General features: G+C 42.8%; 1 long non-coding RNA gene across 1 annotated transcript; it reads right to left on the bottom strand.

Moving 5' to 3' along the window:
- Positions 1 to 3,829: 3,829 nt before the first annotated feature.
- On the bottom strand, positions 3,830 to 5,339 carry LOC126400981 (uncharacterized). The gene is made up of 4 exons (XR_007571035.1): positions 5,094 to 5,339; positions 4,766 to 4,937; positions 4,400 to 4,534; positions 3,830 to 4,193 (listed from the first exon to the last, which is right to left on the bottom strand). It is a non-coding gene; the product is annotated as an uncharacterized LOC126400981 (long non-coding RNA).
- Between the last annotated feature and the right edge of the window lie 15,971 nt (positions 5,340 to 21,310).

Raw genomic sequence — 21,310 nt, 5'->3', positions numbered from 1 at the left:
CTACAAACAAACGTGCCGATTTCATGGCTGAAAAATTAAATGCCAGCAGGCCCAGCACCAACAACAGTCGTTGATGAACTGGATGAAAAGGAAGAAAACAGATGTGAGTCGGTTGGTTCAGTAAATAAGCTAAAAAAACACCTGTTGATGTTAGGCTAACTGAATGGCGTTCCTTGGCAACTCTTTGCCAGATAATGAGATGCTAACGAGCTAATACTAGCTGAGCTAAGTTTGGCAACTATAAGATCAATATTATATGCCAGAGAACATGAAATTCCACTTCACATGCTCCATCAGCAATCATAGATGTCATGTAGTGATGACACAGTTCAAATTAATGTTTGTAGAAAGATGACATGATAGAAGCAGTCTGAATAAATAAAGTGTAAACACTATAAATAATAGCTCCTTCAGTGACAGTCTTCAGCATCCATGGTGTGTGAAGGAGAGACTTAGGAGAATACAGATCCACTGCTCCCAGTAAAAACACCAACACTGAGTCATATTTATGTAATAGATATTGGGTGTAAGTGCAACATTTTGCACACAGTTGTATTATAATGATTTTGGAGCATTTACATTTTTGTTGATTTTATTTATGTTTAACATGATGAAGCTGACTAACTTGTGTTGACATTATGGCTGTTCTTTAGCCTATATACATTCAGATGTTGTTTAATGAATTACACAATTGTAAAACATACAGTATGTTTTCCTCAGGCTACAACTATCAAAATCTATGACTGTTGCATCTCAAATTGTCCCACTGTTCACATGTCTTGCATCAATATATTTTTTGTCAGATGACAAGTAGTAGAGAGACTGGAGGAGATGGAGGAGGAGAGGCAGGAAGAGAGACAGAAGGAAATGGAAGAGAGACAGGAGAAGATAGAGGAGAGACAGGAGCCTCACAGGTGAGATTGAATCGTGAAGGATATATGTTGATAGTGTGACTAGAGGTAAGTAAAAATATTGATTCATGCATAATATATGTTTTTACCCGATATCAATATCAATTCGGATCACTATTACCAACCCAACTGCAGCCCACAGGCTGGTACTGAAGTTACGCCCCTTCGGAGTATACTGTTATTATTATTGTTATTATTATAGTTTACCCTGGGCGCACTCTGTCAGTCATTTTCAGGGAGACACCAATAAAGACAGGAGACCCAGATTTCCACTTGTGCTCTGCTGAAGACCGTAAATCGTGCTCTTCCTAAAGTAAGATGATGTTCAAAGTCAGAAATACAATGCATAAATTCATAATAGTGTTTCATGACTATCAGATTAATTATTTATGTTCTATTATTCAAGATAAGACTATAAAATAGTGTGTCATGACTCATGCATGTGATTACTGTAATAACTCTCTGTGAGTTAGTACGAGAAACCCCTTTCACTTCACACCCCTTTCTCAGCAGCACTGAGCAGCAGCACCAGTTAAGCCTTTTTCTGCTTTTTTTTTTGTTCACTTTTGCCAAATTCTTCGTGTGTATTTATTGTGGTTGATGTGGAGTAGTGTCGGATAACTTGTGGCAGTGGATTGACAACTCGAAAGGTGATGTATGGTGGATCTGGACCAGGCCTGTCTTCCATGATAGCAGCCAAGCCAACAGCCTTAGCTGTAGCCACCACCTGGCTTGGGCTGTAGACACCCCCAGGACTCACCAGACCTCACCAGTAGCCTCCACCAGGCAGCAGCAGCAGCAGCAGCAATCAACACCAGGTCACCAACATCCACCAGGCCAAGCCTAGGCCCTGCTGCAGCCCATCCACCAGGCCAGGTCCAGGCCCTGCTGCAGCACACCAACAGACTGCCAGCCACCATCAAGCCACCTTCAGGCCAGGTCCAGGCTCCAGCCAGGCTCCATCTCCAGGCCAGGCCCAGGCTCAAGCAGCAGCCAGACCCAGGCTCACCAGCAGCAGACTGCTAGCCACCATCAAGCCACCTCCAGGCCAGGCCCAGGCCTAAAACTCTGCAGTAGCTCATCTAAAGCTACTGTAAGTTGAAACTTTGGCTTGAATCAATCTGACCCAAAATGCCCCCAAAAAAGAGTATGAATCCTAAAGACTCTACAGCCGACGATGAACGCATCACTGTCAGCATGGTAGCAGAAATGTTAGAACAGCAAAGAACTGTTTTCAAAGACATGATGGAACTCCCGGAGAAGAACTTTAAAGGATTGATCACCTGGTTTTTATATCTGTTTCAGGTGTTGAAGGGGTCTTAAACACACATTTCTGAGTTCATTTACCAAATAATATGCACCATTCACCTCCATCTAACCCTATTTGAGTACCCAATCTTGCTCTCGCGAGAAAAATAGGCAATCTTGAGTCCTCCGGAAGCTTGGGGCAGCGCTGAGCGGGGGGAGAGGAGCTTGGGGCGGTGCTGAGCGGGGGGAGAGGAGCTTGGGGCGGTGCTGAGCGGAGGGAGAGGGACGGGGGGCAGGAGAGGTGCGGGAGGAGGGGGGGCATTTCACAATCTCCACGCAGCAACACAGCGTCCTTAGAAACGATCATGGCTGACGGAGACCAACAAGCGAACTATGGCATACAACCGTTCATGTTTGAACCCGAACCTGCACCCGATAATGAGACAGAAGAGGAGGAAGAAGCAGCTGTAGCGATGGAGCAACCACGTTTACAGCAAGATGTGTCGGAGTGGTAAATTACGTTATTTTTGAGTGGTAACATTACTAGTCTTCATCCTGTGTTACTAACTTTAGATAGGAGTTTTACCCGAGTAACTTAACGGTAGAGTAAATACACTTTTTTATATCCGTAGTGATGAAATTCAGATTGACGTCACATTTTTATCACAGACTCAAAATTCTGGCCAATAGCCTATGTTTATATTAGGTGTTCTCAGTTTGTATCAGGCAGAATGTGAAGTTAACGTCACACTATTTTATCATTACATGAGTGGTTAGAAGCAGTGTTTTGATTTTCAGTCGTAACAGAAACCTGACAAGGCTTCCTTTAGTCAAATAAATGTCCAATATTTGTTATTTGTACTCCTAAAGTTAACGTTAGCAATTTATTTTTTACTATAAAGAAAGTAGTGTTCGTCATATCTCATTTTTACCCTCTCCTCCCTAAAGGTGCTCATGTCGTAATTGTGCCACAATGCCTACAGAGGTGGAAAACATCTGCTGCATGGAGACCCCGTCGGTAAGTGTAATTCCTATGTAGATTTATTTATTTGCTAGTTCCATCCTCTCAAACTTTCCAATAATTGACATTTTGCCTCTTTTCATTACTCAGGTCACAAGAAGAATGTACCAGCTGCAAAACCCCCCCCCCCCCACTTGTATGATAGACCATCCAGGATTTGAGCCAGTCTGTTTGAACCCCTTTGCTCTCCAGAATGCCATGAATATTTATCGGCAGGATCATGGAGAATTAATGGAAAGAGGTTATGAAAAGTAAGCTTCTCCACTACATATTTGTCTCCAAATATTCAAACTCTAAATACCTGATGTAATGATACTGTACATGTCAGAATGTATCGGTTAAATACCTTTTTATTATTATTTTAATTCATTATACCTAGTAATAGAAAAGTAGTAGATAACGTTACCACAATGAAATAGTCTTAAGCATAAGAAAAATTCCACAGACAGTTACTGATAGTATTATCTTATAATCCCATATTGTCCCATACATTGTTCTATGTTAAAGTACGTCTCCTCTAATCTACTAAACACAAAAAATGACACGGATATAAATAGAAAGAACTTTATTAGGATAAAATATATACATATACATATACACACACACACACACACACACACACACACACACACCAAGTAAAAAAAAGAAATACTTGAATGAAAAATATTTACAAATTTGTGTGTTTTTTCAGTCAATGCAGACACCTGGCCTACAGAAGTCTTGTCAGTTGGTGCTGGGGATACTTGGGCCGAAGAATCCGGGTGGTAATACCAGCTTGTGTGGTCTTGCGCATCAGACGGGAATTCCCGGACCCCGGCGGCCAATACACGGGCTTCAGGTTGCCTCTCGATTGAAGCAGGATGCGTACTTTGCCATGATGTCCTCCTTTGCTGGCCTGTCCTCCTTGGATGCGAGTGGCGGTGGAACATGAATCTCCTGCAGCTCTGCTCTGAAGCCGTGCAGGAGCTCAAAGACCTCACTGAAGAGCAAGTCCATCAGCTCATCCACATAGTCTGTGGGGAAAAACACAACAACAAATGACAGTAAATCAAAAATGTACATAACTGTTCCAGTTTTGTGGTTGTTCTTGTAGGTGCCACAACCCCCACCTAAGTTATTATATATTTATTTATTTATTTTTCTACCAAAAAAAATGTGTGTGATTACAGGATTTACTAAGTTCTTTGTTTGTAATAAAGATTTTTTTAAGTACACTTACCGAAGGATGGTTCTTCTTTGAGCGGCTGAACTGTGCAGGGTTTTGTCTTGGAATAGTGCAACTTGTTGCCCATCCTCTGCTCTCTTCTGGGGTCACTCTCTGTTCTCATTGTAATGCATGGCTGCAAGATATAGTCTTTTGGGAGAAAAAAAACAGATCTAATTACTTACTTAACATTTTCATTTTCATAGTTATCAAAGTACAACTTACTGTCTAAAAAATGGAAGTAATAGTAAATACAGACATACCCTCAATTGACTCAAAATTTTAAAATATTCAGCTGACAGGTGCTAGCTGTTTATATCCAACCTTTAAATACTACTTTCAGTGGTTATATAAAGAAGTGTGAACCATGCTCTTATTTACCTGCAGAGCATTCCAATGTATGAAAACGCCACACTTTTTGGTGCAAAGCGGATCACCAGGCTGTGGAAAGCTTCCAGTGATGACGTCTGGTGATGGGGACTGAGCTTTTCCACGTCTTTCTGTACTCTCTTGCTGTTGATCTGCTTCTCTAGCTTGTAAAAGGCCGGGGTTCCTGAAAAAGAATAATGAGTGTGTAAATACATTTGCTAATGTTAGGCCAGTAGTATACCACACAGTCAACAATTACATCCTTTTGAATCACTCAAGGCATATTTACCTAATCTCGCCATGTTCACATTAAAGAGAAAATAATGTACTGAGTACACACCTGGTTGGAGCCATTTGTCCTTCTTCGGGTCCTTTTTCTTTTGCTGGCTTCCTGGGTGTAAGTCATGTTCACAACGGGGGTAGAGGGGGTCATCATGTGTGTGCTTGTCCTGTAGTTCAGTATGGAATTTAACTTGGCCAACCTCTCTGCGCCGGTGGTGGATGAATCCGCAATCCAATAAACTTGATTGCGTATCATCGGCAGCCATGTTGCCAACTTTTCACACCCCTTTCGTTTGGAGGCTGCCCGCAGTTTCTTGGTCAGTCCTAACAACAAAAAATGTTAGTAACAAGTTAGGTGACCTTTAAACATGTGTTGACACATCCAAAATACTCCAAACTATTCAACTACTGATTTTACACATTCATTACATCCCTCGAAAACTACTTGAAGTGCTTGAGGGTGACCACTTAATTTTGAATAAAGATAGCCCTACCCTTTTGATTGCATGTGACAGTGAGCAATATGATGTATGTTGCATGAAGACCGCTGAATGCATGATATAATGATGACACCTTCTGTATGTGACAATGTTGTTTGTGCATAATAACAATAATACATACCTTTCTCAAAATGCCAAACATCATAGTAATGGGTAAGCTGCTTCTCCCTCAGATACTTTGCAACCTGGTTGTGACGGTCAGTCACGATACAATCCATGGTCACACCGTTTTCCGTGATGTGTTTCAGGCTTCTGTCCAGTCCTTCCAATTCCATGTGATTGGAACTTGGCACCTCATTGCTCTGATTTTGAAGACAAGAGGGAAGAAAAGAGGGGAAAGGCATGGCAACATTTATGACGTTATCTTTGTCATCTATATATATGAAGTAATGTTATGATAACTTGAACTGAATCAAATGACAGTCACTAACCTGCACGAGCTGAATGTCAATGATACTGTTGGTCTGCAAGTCCATCAATGTGTAGCTGCCATATTTAGCACAGTGCCCTGTTAATATTAAGAGATATGAAATTTTCAACAATATTAAACTGAATCTTTTTGTGATGAAAAGTCATTTTTGTAGGCACATAATACCACACTGCAAAGCTGTAAAATGCCAATTACCTGGCGAGTCTGCCCTCATATCTCCACCCAGGATGGTACCCGGTTCCTTACTCAGCCGATCAAACATGGCACGCTGCTGCCTCTTCCATTGGTGGACCACGGCAGGCTCAATGTACTGGTTACAGTGTTGTCTGAAGGACTTGTATCCATGCACCTCCAACCGCATTGCCCTGAAAATCTTTTTAAAAATTAAAAAACAAAAACAATATTAGCTCTCATAATTCAAAAATATATAATTTTTGTCTTATTTTTCCTTTTAGTTATATACTTTTTATTTGCTAAATTCTTACAGTATGCAGGTAACAGTGTGTAAATTTAACACCTGCAAAGCAACATATGCTGGTGAGAGAGCAATAAAGACGCCTGGTAAACAATTATATTTAAAATACCTTCAACATTTTTAAATAAGATGCCCCAGTGAAGTACACTGCAGCCGACAGTTGTAGATTGCCAGCCGGGGTGGAGAATCCTATCAAAGGCTGACTCCTCCATTGTCTGTAGTACTGGCAATGTGGGCATCGCTGGATAATGGAAATGCAGGTCCCCCCGGTGTATTTCTTCAGCTTTACATGCCCTCTTGCAGTCTGGGCATTTTTCAAAAAGCTCCAGGAGGCAGCTTTCATACACAATCAACTTGCGCATCTCCAAGTGGCTGATGGGACTGTGCTGGGTGGGACTGGATCCTTCACTGTGTTAACATAAGAAATTAAAACAGATTAGAGAAACAGTAATGTAACAATGAAATACACGTGTGGAGTGAATATTGAATAACTCACGAGATATCCATTGAATCTGACACCACAGTAGCAGAGTCTTCTGGGTTATAAGAATGGTCATCTGGATCTAGAGCCACAAAAGATGAGCTCCCCTCCCCAGGGCTGTCCCCCTCCTCTTCCTCCTCCACCAACTCAAGACGAGCCTTCTTCATCTGTGGCTTGATGGGTGTGGTGTTTGGTGTAGAAGTCATAAATGTCTGGGTACCTTGTGTGGACAGAAGTAGATTTTTAGACTACAGAGAGCAATATTAGCAAACCAATAAAATCGATTTTTGAACTTCTATTTGTCATTAGTCTATTTATACAAACTGACAGCTATTTTTTTTTTAAATTCCAGACCTTATAATCCAATATTTAAAATAGTTAGCAAACAGTTATGATAATTTAGAACACATGCAGTACAATGAGGCTATAAAGTTGATACAGAGAGACATCAGCAGCTCAGCTGATATCACCTGAATCCCATCTACCCTACTCACACTTTTGCCAACACACACACACACACACACACACACACACACACACACACACAGTAAAACTACCCCTCCCCCTGTTATTAACTTTCCCCTAAAGTCCCCCTTCTCCCCACTCCTTGTTTTTGAACCTCACATTTCCTCACCTCACCTCACACAGTATTCCAAGACCTGGGACACAAAACTATGGGAAACAGTTATAGGTCGCTATGTAATCAGATGTCAGACCACAATCCTTTACTCCTGAAATGTGGCTGCATATGAAGATTGTGCCTTGAAAGCTGTGTGCCATACGTTCTTGTTGTCTGTGGTTCAGTCTGACAGCCAACATCAACCATTTTGGGTGGCTCAATTCCGGTAGATGTAGTAGCCTAACAGCAAGGAATACAAATGTTAACTGCTACGTTATATATATAAAAGTTACCTGAGAACATAATCCAGAGTAACATAGCGTTTGAACTGCATAAAAATACTACAATATAGAGGGAATCGCCTTGTTGTTTACAAATGCTTCCAGGTAGAAAACCAGCAGAATTTAGCTCTATATATAGAGAGCTATATCTATATCTATATCTATATATATATATATGTCTCACATTTTTCATGTCACTATATCACCGTTTAGACTAATCTGATGTTTGTAAAGTCTATAAACACAATGATTGAACAAACATTACTACTACTACTATAACATGGTTATCGTAGATTAGCTGGGCTAACCGTTAGCTGTTAGCTGTGTCTCTAATAACTCATTAAACGGTCCGTGAAAAAAATATTTTTTCCAGCAGATATCTTGGTTACAACATGATTGAGCTAGCGAAGCAGTTTTGTGTTGCTATGTGTGGTATTTATTCAGTTTTGGGAAATCACGATGTCTAGAAAGCATCAGTGGCTGATGCAGCAGCAAAGCTAACATTGGGACGTCATCTGTTAAAAGCCTCCCGTTGTCAGATACGACATGAAACTACTCCAGTTAGCTCAATCATGTTGTGAATTGAGGAGAAAATTTCCGACATCTGGGCCAGTTTCCTAACACCGGCTATGAGTTGAGTACATTACATGTTTTATTTTAACGTTTATGGAGACGTAAACCTATTTAGACCCGTAGGTGCAACCGGAAAAGGGGGAGCCGTTTGTTCCAAGGCTAACGTTAGCTTCATGTACAGACAGTATATTTCCACAAAGTAGCGACACTCACCGTATGCTGTGCCGTGGTCGGGTCCCGTATGTTTGGAACAACTCCCCTTTCTAGCCGAAGGGTCTTTGCTAATCCAGCATTATACTGTCCCAAGTTTGAAAAAGAGTCCGTGGAGAAACAGGTGGGCCACTGGAGCAACAGGAACATTGCCGTTGAAAATAAAATGAATCTAACTGTTCCTCACATTAGCATCACCAGATGGAATGATAAAAATATTTTTGTCTGGGTTTTGGCAGCCAACCACTGAACAGTTATGTCCTCCGGTGCCCGTAGCTCTCATTTTCTTTGACATGCTTGCCTCTGTTTGAGTTACGCCAGGTAAAAATACAAATGGCGGATTCGCTTCCTTCTCTCCGGAAAATACTGGGAGTGGTTTACCTAGTGCCTGGTGAGGTGAGGCTAGCCCCTCCTCGGCTTCTTATTTACGTCAACAAGAAGCCCAATCCGAAATCTCGTTTTTTTTCCCCCTCCTGGTGAATTCATGGGGGAGGAGGAAAGAATGAACTTCTTTTCCCAGAAAACATGTCAGCTATTGTCAGTGAAGGAGAGGATTGGGGTACACATGCAGTAACCTGGAAAAAATGGATTTTCAGGTGATGGATCCTTTAAAACATTTCTGCAGTTATTTATGGAGACGATTAACAAGCGAGTTGATGAGCTTGTGAAAGATGTCACAGAAAACAAATGAAGCCTGGAGTATACACAAACTCAGGTGGAGGATCAAAAAAAGGCCAGTGATGAGTTGGAAGCAATGCTCAGAGAAACACGCAAAGACTTAAACACTGTGTGTGAATCAGCACTATCACTGGAAAATTGACTATCTTGAAGGGCAGTCAAAAAGAAACAACATTATTATTGAGTATTGAGTACCTGAGTCTGAACATGAGAGCTGGGATGACACTGAAAACAAGGTTTGCAAGATTCTGGTTGAAAATCTTTAAATGAATGAGGAACAGATTGAGCTGGAGCGAGCCCACTGTACAGGAGATCCTAAAGCTGGCAACCGACACAGACCGATTGTCAAGTTTCTCAGATGAAAAGACAAGAAGGCTGTCATGGCAAGAAGAAACAAACTGAAAAATACCAACATCTACCTAAATGAGGACTACTCTGCAGCAATAAGGCTGAAGGGAAAAAAACTCATCCCAAAGTTGAAAGCTGAAAGAGCCAAAGGAAACTTCCGTTATGACAGACTCATTCTTCACGCTCCCTCCCAAAGGAATGCTAAAAGTGAAAAGTCACGACGAGTCAAGACTTTGGGTTAGTAATCTCAGATGTTCACACAGGCACACACAGAAACATATAAAGAGGAAGGCATGTGAATTTTCTTAACACAACATTATGTTGCTATCAATGATGCCGAAGAAAGGGCTCAAAATTGCCCATGTAAACATATGCAGCCTAAGAAATAGAGTGCAGGATATTGATAACCTGTTAACATCGGACAAAATTCATATTCTCGCCATTTCTGAAACGCATTTAGATAATATATTTGATGATGCTATAGTAGAAATACAGGGATACAGTATATACAGAAAAGATAGCTATAATAAAGGGGGAGGAGTTGCAGTTTACATTCAGAACCACATCACTGTTAAGGTCAGAGAGGATTTAATGTCATGTGATGTTAAAATGCTTTGGTTACAGGTTCACCTGCCCCATTTAAAACCCATTTTACTAGGATGCTGTTACAGGCCACCGAGTTCTAACAGTCAGTATCTTGACAATCTGTGTGAAATGGTTGAAAGAGCATGTGATAAAAAAATAGAGAAATATATGTCCTGGCTAATTTAGACTTAAATTTTCTTGCAATAAGCTGTCCTCTGAAACACAAAGTTCTTAATGTAACCAGAGGCTGTAATCTCATTCAAGTTATTGACCAACCAACCAGGGTGCATACTAACAAAGTAGGAACTGTATCAGCTTCATGTATTGATCATATCTATACTAATTCTGTTGAACTTTGCTCTAAAGCTGTAACTGTTCCCATTAGCTTTAGTGATCACAATTTGGCGGCCATATCCAGGAAAAGTAAAGTTCCAAAGGCAGGGCCAAAAATTGTCTATAAAAGATCATATAAGACTTTCTGTCCAGATTCGTGTGTGGCTGATGTCAGTAAACAGACAGTTTCAAATAAGGCACTTAATGTTTTCAGAGAATTGTTGGTTCCCGTGATGGACAAGCATGCACCTCTCACAAATAGTTAGAGCTATTAAGGCCCCTTGGGTGGATGATGAATTAAAAGCATTAATGTCTCGAAGAGCTGATGCAAAAGATGTGGCAAGTAGGTCTGGCTGTATGTCTGATTGGCAAATATATCGGAAACATTGGAACTATGTCAGTAAACTAAACAAAAAGAAGAAAAAAATGTATAATAAATCTAGGATTGATGACATAAAACATGATGGAAAGAAGCTCTGGAGCACTTTGAATGACATCATGGGAAGGAAGAGCAATTCTACTCCACCCTTCATTGAAGCAGAAGGGTCTTTTAGAATGAAACCTATGGACATAGCCGATTATTTCAATAATCACTTTATCGGAAAAGTCTGTAATCTTAAAAAGGAACTGCCAACAGCTCACAGTGAACCATCATATTCATGTATACAGGAAAAAAAAAAATGAAAAATAAGAACTGCTCTTTTGAATTTTGTAAGGTGACAGTAGAAAAAGTACAAAAATTATTCTTATCCATTAAGACTGAGAAGCTGCCTAGAATCGACAACCTAGATGGAAAGTTGTTGAAGCTAATAGCAGACCATATTGCCACCCCAATATGCCATATCTTTAATCTTAGTCTTCAGAATAATATGTTCCCACAATCTTGGAAAGAGACTAAGGTAACCCCACTGCCTAAGAACACTCGTGCTGCCTTTACTGGCTCTAACAGCTGACCAATCAGCTTGTTACCTATTATAAGTAAATTGTTGGGGGGTTGTTAGGGGGTTAGGGGTTGGGGGGATAATAGGTTGGGTGTAATTGGCTACCAAATTGGGAGAAAGGGGGATAAAATCTGATACAAATTTATGAAAAAGGAAATGTGGGAACATAGAGCTGTGGGAACATAGGACTGTGGGAACACAGGGCTGTGGGAACATAGGGCTGTGGGAACACAGGGCTGTGGGAACACAGGCATGCTCCCGCAAATTGTATTTGACTGGATCACTTATAACAATCTTGTCCTTAATATTTTTAAGACCAAGAGCATTTTATTCGGGTCAAAATACTCTTTAAGCTCCAGTCCTCAGATGGATCTAATCCTCAATAATGTTGCTGTTGAGCAAGTGCAGGAGACTAAACATTTGACACGGTAGACCATGACATTTTAATTGACAGGTTAGAGAAGTGGGCAGGAATCACTGACGTGGCCCTGAATTGGTTCAGGTCTTACCTTTTTAACAGATACACTTCGGTATCTATAGCTGGCTCTGTTTCTTCCCCCACTAATGTCTCCTATGGTGTCCCCCAGGGGTCGATCCTGGGCCCTATTATCTTTTCCATTTACATGCTCCTTCTAGGTGACATCATCCGTAAATACAACGTCCACTTTCATTGTTATGCAGACGACACACAGTTGTACATCCCAATCAATCCCGGTGAGCAGTCTAATATAGCAGCCCTCCACAACTGTATCACAGAAATAAAATAGTGGATGTCAGACAATTTTCTCCAACTCAGTCAGTCAAAATCCGATGTCATTGTTATAGGTCCATCGGAAAAAATCCATCGTTGGAAAGCCTTGGCGATTTAACACCTCTTGTAAAACCCTCAGCCAGAAAACCTCGGCGTCATTTTTGACCAGGACTTGAACTTTGAACTTCATATAAAAAAAAGTGGTCCAGACATGTTTTTATCATTTGAGAAACATAGCCAAAGTCAGGTCTTTTATCTCAGCCACAGATTTGGAGAAACTCATCCATGCTTTTATTTCTTCGCGCCTCGACTATTGTAATAGCTTATATTCCTGTCTCAGCCAGAAATCACTTCACCATCTACAGTTAGTACAAAATGCTGCAGCTTGGCTTTTAACTAGGTCTAAAAAATGTGACCACATCACCCCTGTTTTAGCATCCCTGCACTGGCTGCCTGTTCATTTTAGGATTGATTCTTTTATTTGTTTTTAAGGCCAGACTTGGGCAAGCCCCTGCCTATATTTCAGACCTTTTATCCTCACACAAACCAGCTCGCAGTCTGAGATCCGCTGATAAGGCCCTGCTAGCTGTTCCAAGGTCTAGGCTGAAAACAAAAGGCGACAGGGCCTTTGCAATCAGGGCCCCTAGACTCTGGAATGGTTTGCCTGAGGAAATCAGGTTTTCAGAGTCTGTTCCTCGTTTTACATCGCTCCTCAAGACACACTTTTCATAATAATAATAATAATAATAAATCAATTTTATATAGCGCCTTTCAAGAAACCCAAGGTCGCTTCACAATTGCTAACAACCACAAAATCACACAGACAACCACAAAATCACATGACATGAACAAACAGAAAACACAACTAGCTGGCGAAAGCCAGCAGGAAAAGGTGCCTCTTTAGCTGAGATTTAAAAGAGTCCAGAGTTGGTGCCTGGCGAATCTCCAGCGGAAGCGAGTTCCAGAGGGTGGGTGCTGCCACACTGAAGGCCCTGCTCCCAAAGGTTTGCCTTCTAGTACGAGGAATTGAAAGGAGGCCCAAGTCCGCAGATCGCAGGTTCCGGGACGGGTGGTGAACATGAAGGAGGTCTGTTAAATACTGAGGGGCAAGGGTGTGCAGAGATTTGTAGGTGAGCAGGAGAAGTTTGAAGGTGATCCGGAACTTAACAGGAAGCCAGTGCAGTTGTTTGAGAGTGGGGGTGATGTGCTGCCAAGGTTTAGTGCGAGTGAGAACCCTGGCAGCTGAGTTTTGAACATGTTGGTGTCTGCCAAGAGTTTTATTGGTGACCCCGTACAGAATGGCATTACAATAATCCAGACGTGAGGTGATGAAGGCGTGTATTAGAGTGACAGGCTCTAGGAAGGCTTTTATGAAGTAATGTTTAAGTTGATGTAATGTTTAGGTTGATGTAATGTTTAATTTGTATGTATTTTGTGTTGATATTGAGTGTGTGCTGATATTTTATGCTGTAAAGCACTTTGTTATTTATATTGAAAAGTGCTATACAAATTAAGTTATTGTTATTATTATTATTAAACTCCTTGGTGTAACTTTAGACTGTAATTTGTCATGGTCAAAGCACATAGACTTACTGGTGCAAAAGATGGGGAGAAACATTTCCATAGTCAAGAGATGCTCTTCTTTTCTAACACCACCCTTGACAAAGCTAGTCCTGCAGACTCTGGCATTGTCACAATTAGATTACTGTGCGACGGTGTGGTCAGGAACAACAAAAACTAATCTAGGGAAGCTATAACGTGCTCAGAACAGAGCAGCTCAGGTTGCCCTTGGTTGTACAATAAGAGCTAACATTAATGACATGCATAACCAACTCGGCTGGTTGAAATTACATGAGAGGCTAAAAACATCACTCCTCTCTTTTGTAAAAGACATTTTTCATTTTAAAATTCCTGATTGTCTGTATAAGCAGCTCACACTCAGCGCTGATACACATGCATACCCTACCAGACATGCTATTAGTGGTAAATATGCAATTCCAAAAGCTAAAACAAATTTCAGACAGCAGTATTGTACAGAGCTATTGTAGAATGGAACTCCCTTCCAGGTCACATTTCGAAAACTCAGAGTAAGGCTAGTTTGAAAAAACAGGTGAAACTACATCTCATTGCTGTTCGTACGAGGATTGTCACGATACCAGAATTTCAGTAGTCGAAACTAATGCCAGTGAATTTCCACGATTCTCGATACTCATTCGATACCACGATAAAAAAAAATAAATAAAAAAAAGAAGAGAACTCATGTATTTCTAAATTCACTACTTTATTAAAAGTGTTTCAGACTTTAACTTTGGCCTTATTTACACCACCAGCGATCCACAAGCGTAGCGGCAGCACACGTGTATTCACACCAAAACCGAAAAGAAGAGTCACACAGCGGCTGCTACTGTCCCTTCAAAATACAAACCACACCCGAACAGCTGGTGGCGGTACTGCACCGTGTTTGCAAATCTCCAATAAACCCCAAAGAAGAAGAAGTGAGTTTGGACCCAAAGCCCAGGGTGGACAGGTTCGCGCACCACTGATTATTCCCAAGCTTGGAGAATTAATATTTGGCACTACAAATGGGTAAGTACATGAAACATGTGCCTGTCAGGTCTCGCTTGGTCAAGGAGGAGATGTCTACGGGGGCCGAGAGAGGTCACAACACACGCAAACTCGTGTTTTTTGTTCAATACCGTGACCACTTGTTCGTGACTCGCGCAAAAAAACGGCGTCTCTTCTATTTTTGAGCTTTCTCACGAAAAGCAGCGTGACTCAAGCAGCACGTAGAATGGATGCGGTGTGAAGGCTCTACGCGACCGTTCGCGAGCGCTACATGAACGCATCGCTCGCAGTGTAAATGAGACCCTCTCCACACACGACTCCTACTACCTGACTTTTCGACAAGCCGAGGTGTTGCGGCTCCAGCAGCACTTGTAAAAGCCATTGTTTCTAGCAAAGACGATGGAGAACAGGCATTCTTCTCAGGCACTCGTCCTCGGCACCGACTGATGCACGTATACTGCCCCCGTCAGTTCCGACAGGAATCGGCACGGCCCGCTGAGGGCAAAGTTGTATCCAGTACTTACGGTACCGAAAAAAAACAGGTACCAACGTATTTTTTGCGTGTTGGCATCGACTTGGTACCAAAGTATCGGTTCTCATGACAACCCTAGTTCGTACAATTCTCTAGTGTACCTAACTTTTAAAATGTTTTTCTCCTTTGTTATGTAGTGGCACTTGTTTTTTTTTGTTTTTGTTTTTTTATTGTATAAGGGTTTTCATTACTTGTCATATGTCATGTTTTGTGTACTGTACGTTGCTGGTGCATTCTAATTGTTGATATTTCTTGTGTGTAAATCTTTATTTTACTTTGTCATTGTTTATGTTTTGATCGTATATTCTTATTGTTATAAGTTTTGTGTGGACCCCAGGGAGAATAGCTGATGTATACTGCATCAGCTGATGGAGATCCTAATAAAATCATAAATCATAAATCACACTCACAGCAGTCATTTGCATCATTTGACCTAGAGTAGTGCATAGAATCTTCAAATAATATGTTGTTTATTATTCACTTTACTTCTGCTGAGTTGAGAGACTAACTTGAAGCTGTTGGTGACTTTTTTACAATTCTGAAGAGTCAAACTCAGATTTCGGATTCTGTTGAGTTGTGTTTATCAGTGGTTCTTTTTTTTTTTTTTTAAATTATCAACACATTCTTAACATAGTCATTTAGATTTTTGAAATATCGAAGGTGCCACATAATGCTATGTTTTTAATGGACTTAGTCTTAAGTTACTCATCTCAAGAGAGTACAGTTTATAACACACATTTGGATGAGTTAAGTATTAACGTTATTTACAAAGGAAAGGAGGTGAAATGAACAGATGGATTTGATGATGAACCCAAAGGTGCAGCCTGGAGATGCTGCTCTGGTACCTTTGTGAGTCACTATTAAGAGGACTCAGTGGACACCAGAAGCAGTTTACCAATAGATATACTCCGGCATCACCTCCCAGGAGAGCTCCCTAAACCTCCTCCGTGTTTATTTGTTATCAGAGCCTTCACTGGACTAATTAGACAGGCCTTAACTTTGGTCTTGAGCCATATTCCCGCCCCAGGGGCAGCAGGACAGGCTCCACTTACCCCCATCAGGCCTCCCCATCTCCCAGCCCACGCCATAACACGTGTTCTCCCAATAGCTTCTGGGAATTTGATGCCGTAAGGCAGCATGTAGGATGTTTTGTTCAGCCACGAGTTACCATCACACACACACACACACACACACACACACACACACACACACACACACACACACACACACATACATCTGCCTGCACCTCCTCTCCCCTTGTCCCAAGATGCCATTTGTCATCAGAGACCCTGAAGTTTATTATGTAAACAAAAATTTGCCCTAATTAACGGGAGGGAAGTGTTGTCTTGGGAACAGGAAGGGAGGGGCAGGCTGGAGCCAGGTGGCCTTTTGTCACTCCTGCAGCCTGCCAGCAATATTCCATTCAACTACATATATGATTTTTACCTGCCCTTTATAAATTAGTGACATACACTCAATAAAATATCAAATAGTATCAGCAGATCTCCATACACAAGAATCAGAAAAAGGCAGAGTATGGCTATGGGGTGGCAAGAGGGCAGTGATTATGATAAAGATAAGAAAAACAGAGAGAAGGAACAGGAGGGAGAAATAAAAACAGACAATGGCTGGAGTCCCAGCGGGGAGAGGAGGAATACCCCCTTCATCGACAAGGGAGTGCAGAAATGCAATGATTACAGAAGGGTGGGGGTGGGAGAACAGGTGTGTAGCAGTCCCCCTCCCGGGACCACCCCACCACCCCTGGGTCTTCAAAGGGAGGGAGGGATGGGGATGGAACGCGGGGATGCAGGAGGGACGGTAGAGAGGGGCAGAGCTTAGCTCATTAGAGAGAGTTTGCTTCTGCTAACTCATCTTCCCCTCGGGATGGGACTAATCATCACACAGGGACCAGCAGCCAGTTAGAGACGAGGTGGAGAAAGAGAGACTTATTTAGCATCCATTCCTCCTGTCTACATCCATGAAGCCACAGTGCATGTCTGATCATACCCAAATAAGGGCCACAAGTGGCAAAACACTGTCCAATCTAAACACATTCAGCATCAATACAGAGATAATTCAACGCAGCTGGTGATATGATAATGATTCCAACTTTAACTCTCATCATTCATGTGTTGTGAGGGAGGTGAGAGAGCCCTTTACAGTATGTTTTAGAATGCAGAGGAATGCATTGTACTTCAGGCTTTGTGTCAGCTGTTGATGTTCCAAGATGCCGCAACCAATGCGGGATGTCAAGAAAAGCACGTAGTTAGGTTTAGAAAAACAGTCATGGTTTGGCTCACCACTCATTCAGGAAGCAAACAGCAGGCTCCTGGATGAAAGTCTAGGGTTTCATCCACCACCCCTCCCAGCAACATATAAGAACATCACGAAAGGTTTAGTCAAGCCACAGTACGGAGTGACACGTTCAAGATCTATTGAGTAAAAATGACTATTGGGCAAAGAAAAATTATAACGTTCTCATGACGTGTTTAATGTAATCTTGTAAAATTTAGCTTTTGGGTAGAAACTTGAATAAATACAGCTGTTTGAAGGAGAGACTTGATGTTTTCACAGCACTTTGAAATAGAACTTAGAGAGGGAATTATGATGTATCATATATAGTAAAAAGGCTTTTTATGCTGCAAAGTCACTAGTAATTAAAACTGTCATAAAAATGTATAGGTGTAACAAAATACACAATTTTTCTCTCAAAAAGATTAAAATAAGTTTATAGTTTATAGAAGTATATAGTGTAGAATTTAAATATTTAATTTTAGATACATAACAACATGTACGTTAGAAACACATACCTTTGTATTACAGTTATTGAGTACATAAATACATTTCTTTCCCTATGTGGTGCCTCTGTTTGTTGTGTTCACACTGTGAGGAGCTCAGATAATAGTCTGTGGTCATATTCTGTGTTTTGACTGATTGTCTGCAGTGTGAAACACTCTTGTACAGGAGATTTGTATTCTCAAATAGCCTTTTCCTAGTTAAATAAATTTTAATGAGAGGCTTTGATTGCAGCTATGCAGCAGTCTGCAGATACAGTGTTTGACCAAGAAAAATAAATGGTGTAATCATGGGCTTTTTTGCTGCTTTTCATACTATTCCATTGTTTTGACAAGTTAAGATAGCTACCTCATGAGTGCTAATTAGTGAGCATTAATGAAAACTAACAAGAAAAACAAAGAAGCGACTTCAGAGCGTCCCAAGTATTCAAAGAGTTTAGCCATGCAAGTTCAACTAAAGGCTACCAGAAAGTTAGGCTTTGAATTACTGTGTTCAAATCTTTATACATTTAGTGCTTACAAGTTAAAACTATTGTCAGCCTTCATCCACATCCATCCAACATCTCCTCATCTCACTTTTCAATCACAAATACGAGTGAATTTAGCAGTAATAACATGATAGGATAAAAGATTTCTACAGCCAAAGACACAAAATAAATTATAATGGCAACACAAAGCTGGACTTTCTCTTTGCAACAACTGTTGGTGAGAATCCGCCATTACATCAACACCTTCATGATTATGGAGAAAACATTCAACCTTTATTCTGACCATTATTTATAAGTTTTAGGATTTAACTGGTCTTCAAAGACCTCGATGACATGGACTTTTCAGGAGGTGAGCCCCTCACCCGGTATGGGGACACCGGGGCCCCCTCCTGGAGCCAGACCTGGGGGGAGAGCTCGCCAGCAAGCATCTGGTGGCCTTAGGCCATGGAGCCAGGTCCAGCTCAGCCCGAAGAGATTACATGGAGCAGTCGCCCACCACCCGCAGGGACAGAAATCAGGGACAGATGCACTGTGTACTGGGTGGCAGGAAGGGGCGAGGCCCCTGGCGTGCTGACCCCTGGTGTCATGGACTGGCTTTGGGAAAGTGGAATGTCACCTCTCTGGTGGGGAAGGAGCCGGAGCTGGTGTGGGAGGTGGAGTGGTACCGACTAGATAAAGTTGGGCTCACCTCCATGCACAGCACTGATTTTGGAACCAAACTCCTGGAGAGGGGCTGGTGGGGTTGCTCAAGGTGAGAGGCACCAGGTGGGTGTGGGGATACTCACAAGCTGAGCCCTGCTGGTTGGGGTTCTCCCCAGAGAACAAGAGGGTCATCTCGATGCGACTGCGGGTCGCAAAGAGAAGGTCTCTGACTGTTGTTTGTGCGTATGCACCGAACAGCAGTGCGGAGTCTCTTGGCAGCCTCCCTTAAAGGGGTTCCTGGGGACTCCATAGTTCTCCTGGGGGACTTCAACGCTCACGTGGGAGATGACGGAGAAACATGGAGGGGGGTGATTGGGAGGAACAGCCTGCCTGATCTGAACCCAAGTGATGTTTTGTTATTGGACTTCTATGCGAGTCATGGACAAATACCATGTTCGAGCACAGGGAGGTTCATAAGTGTACCTGGTACCAGAACACCCTAGGCCAAAGATCAATGATTGTGGTTGTATCATCAGATCTGTGGCTGTGTGTCTTGGACACTTGGGTGAAGAGAGGAGCAGAGCTGTCAACTGATCACCACCTGGTGGTGAGTTGGACCAGATGGTTGGGGAGGCTACCGGACAGACCTGGTAAACCCAAAGTAAAGGTGAACTGGGAATGTCGGGTTGAGGTCCCTGTCCATGGGGTCTTCAACTCCCACCTCAGAATTTCTCATGCATCCCAGGGGAGGTTGGGGACATGGAGTCTGAGTGGTCCATATTCAAATGCACCATTGTTGAGGCGGCTGCTAGGAGCTGTGGTCAGAAGGTTGTCAGTGCCTGTTGTGGTGACAACCGAAGAACCCGCTGGTGGACACCAGTGGTAAGGGAGGCCGTCTGGCTGAAGAAGGAGGCCTTTCGGGTCCGGTTGGCCCAGGGGTCTCCTGAAGCAGCGGACAGGTACCGGTTGGCCAGAATGGCTGCAGCTATGGGCATTGCTGAAGCAAATACCTGGGTGTGGGAGGAGTTTGGGGAGGCTATGGACGACTTTCGGTTGGCCTCAAGGAAGTTCTGGCAGACCGTTAGCTGACTCAGGAAGGGAAAGCAGGGCTTGTCTCAGGCTGTGCTCAGCAGAGAGGGAGAACTGCTGACCCGAACTGGGGACATCGTCGGATGGTGGAAGGAGCACTTTGAGAACCTCCTGAACCCGGCCATCACATCCACCATGAACAAGGCAGAGCCTGAAGACTCAGGGGAACTCTCGCCCATATCCCTGGCAGAGGTTGCTGAGGTAGTTAAAAAGCTCCCCAATGGCAAGGCAGCGGGTGTGGATGAGATTCGCCCTGAGATGCTTAAGGCTCTGGACACGGTTGGGCTGTCTTGGCTGACATGCCTTTTCACTGCTGCATGGAGGTCGGGTATGGTGCCTGCAGAGTGGCAGACCGGGGTGGTGGTCCCCATCTTCAGAAAAGGGGACTGGAGGGTGTGCTCCAACTATTGGGGCATCACACTGCTCAGCCTCCTGGGTAAAGTTTACTCCACGGTGCTGGAAAGGAGGCTCCGACTGATTGTGGAACCTCAGATTCAGGAGGAGCAATGCGGATTCCATCCTGGCCGTGTAACAGTGGACCAGCTGTTTACCCTTGCGAGGCTACTGGAGGGGTTGTGGGAGTTTGCCCATCCAGTCTACTTGTGCTTTGTGGACTTGGAGAAGGCTTACGACTGCATCCCTCCCTCGGGGGGTCTTGTGGGGGGTACTGCGGGAGTACGGGGTGCCAGGCTCACTCCTACGAGCCATCCGGTTCCTGTTTGACCAAAGTGAGAGCTGTATCTGCATACTTGGTGTAAAGTCAAACATGTTCTCAGTGGGTTTTGGGCTCCACCAAGGTGAGGTGTTTTGCAGCCGCGTGTGAAGCAGTTGGGATGGGAGTCAGCACCTCCAAGTCTGAGGCCATGGTTCTCTGCCGTAAACCGGTGCATTGTCCTCTCCGAGTTGGGGGAGAGTTACTGCCTCGAGCAAGGGAGTTCAAGCATCTCGGGATCTTGTTC

Source organism: Epinephelus moara, chromosome 14 (assembly GCF_006386435.1).
Source record: "Epinephelus moara isolate mb chromosome 14, YSFRI_EMoa_1.0, whole genome shotgun sequence".
Lineage (NCBI taxonomy): Eukaryota > Metazoa > Chordata > Actinopteri > Perciformes > Serranidae > Epinephelus > Epinephelus moara.
Note: the sequence above shows the minus strand (reverse complement) of the source record. Positions and strands in the feature narration are given on the sequence as shown.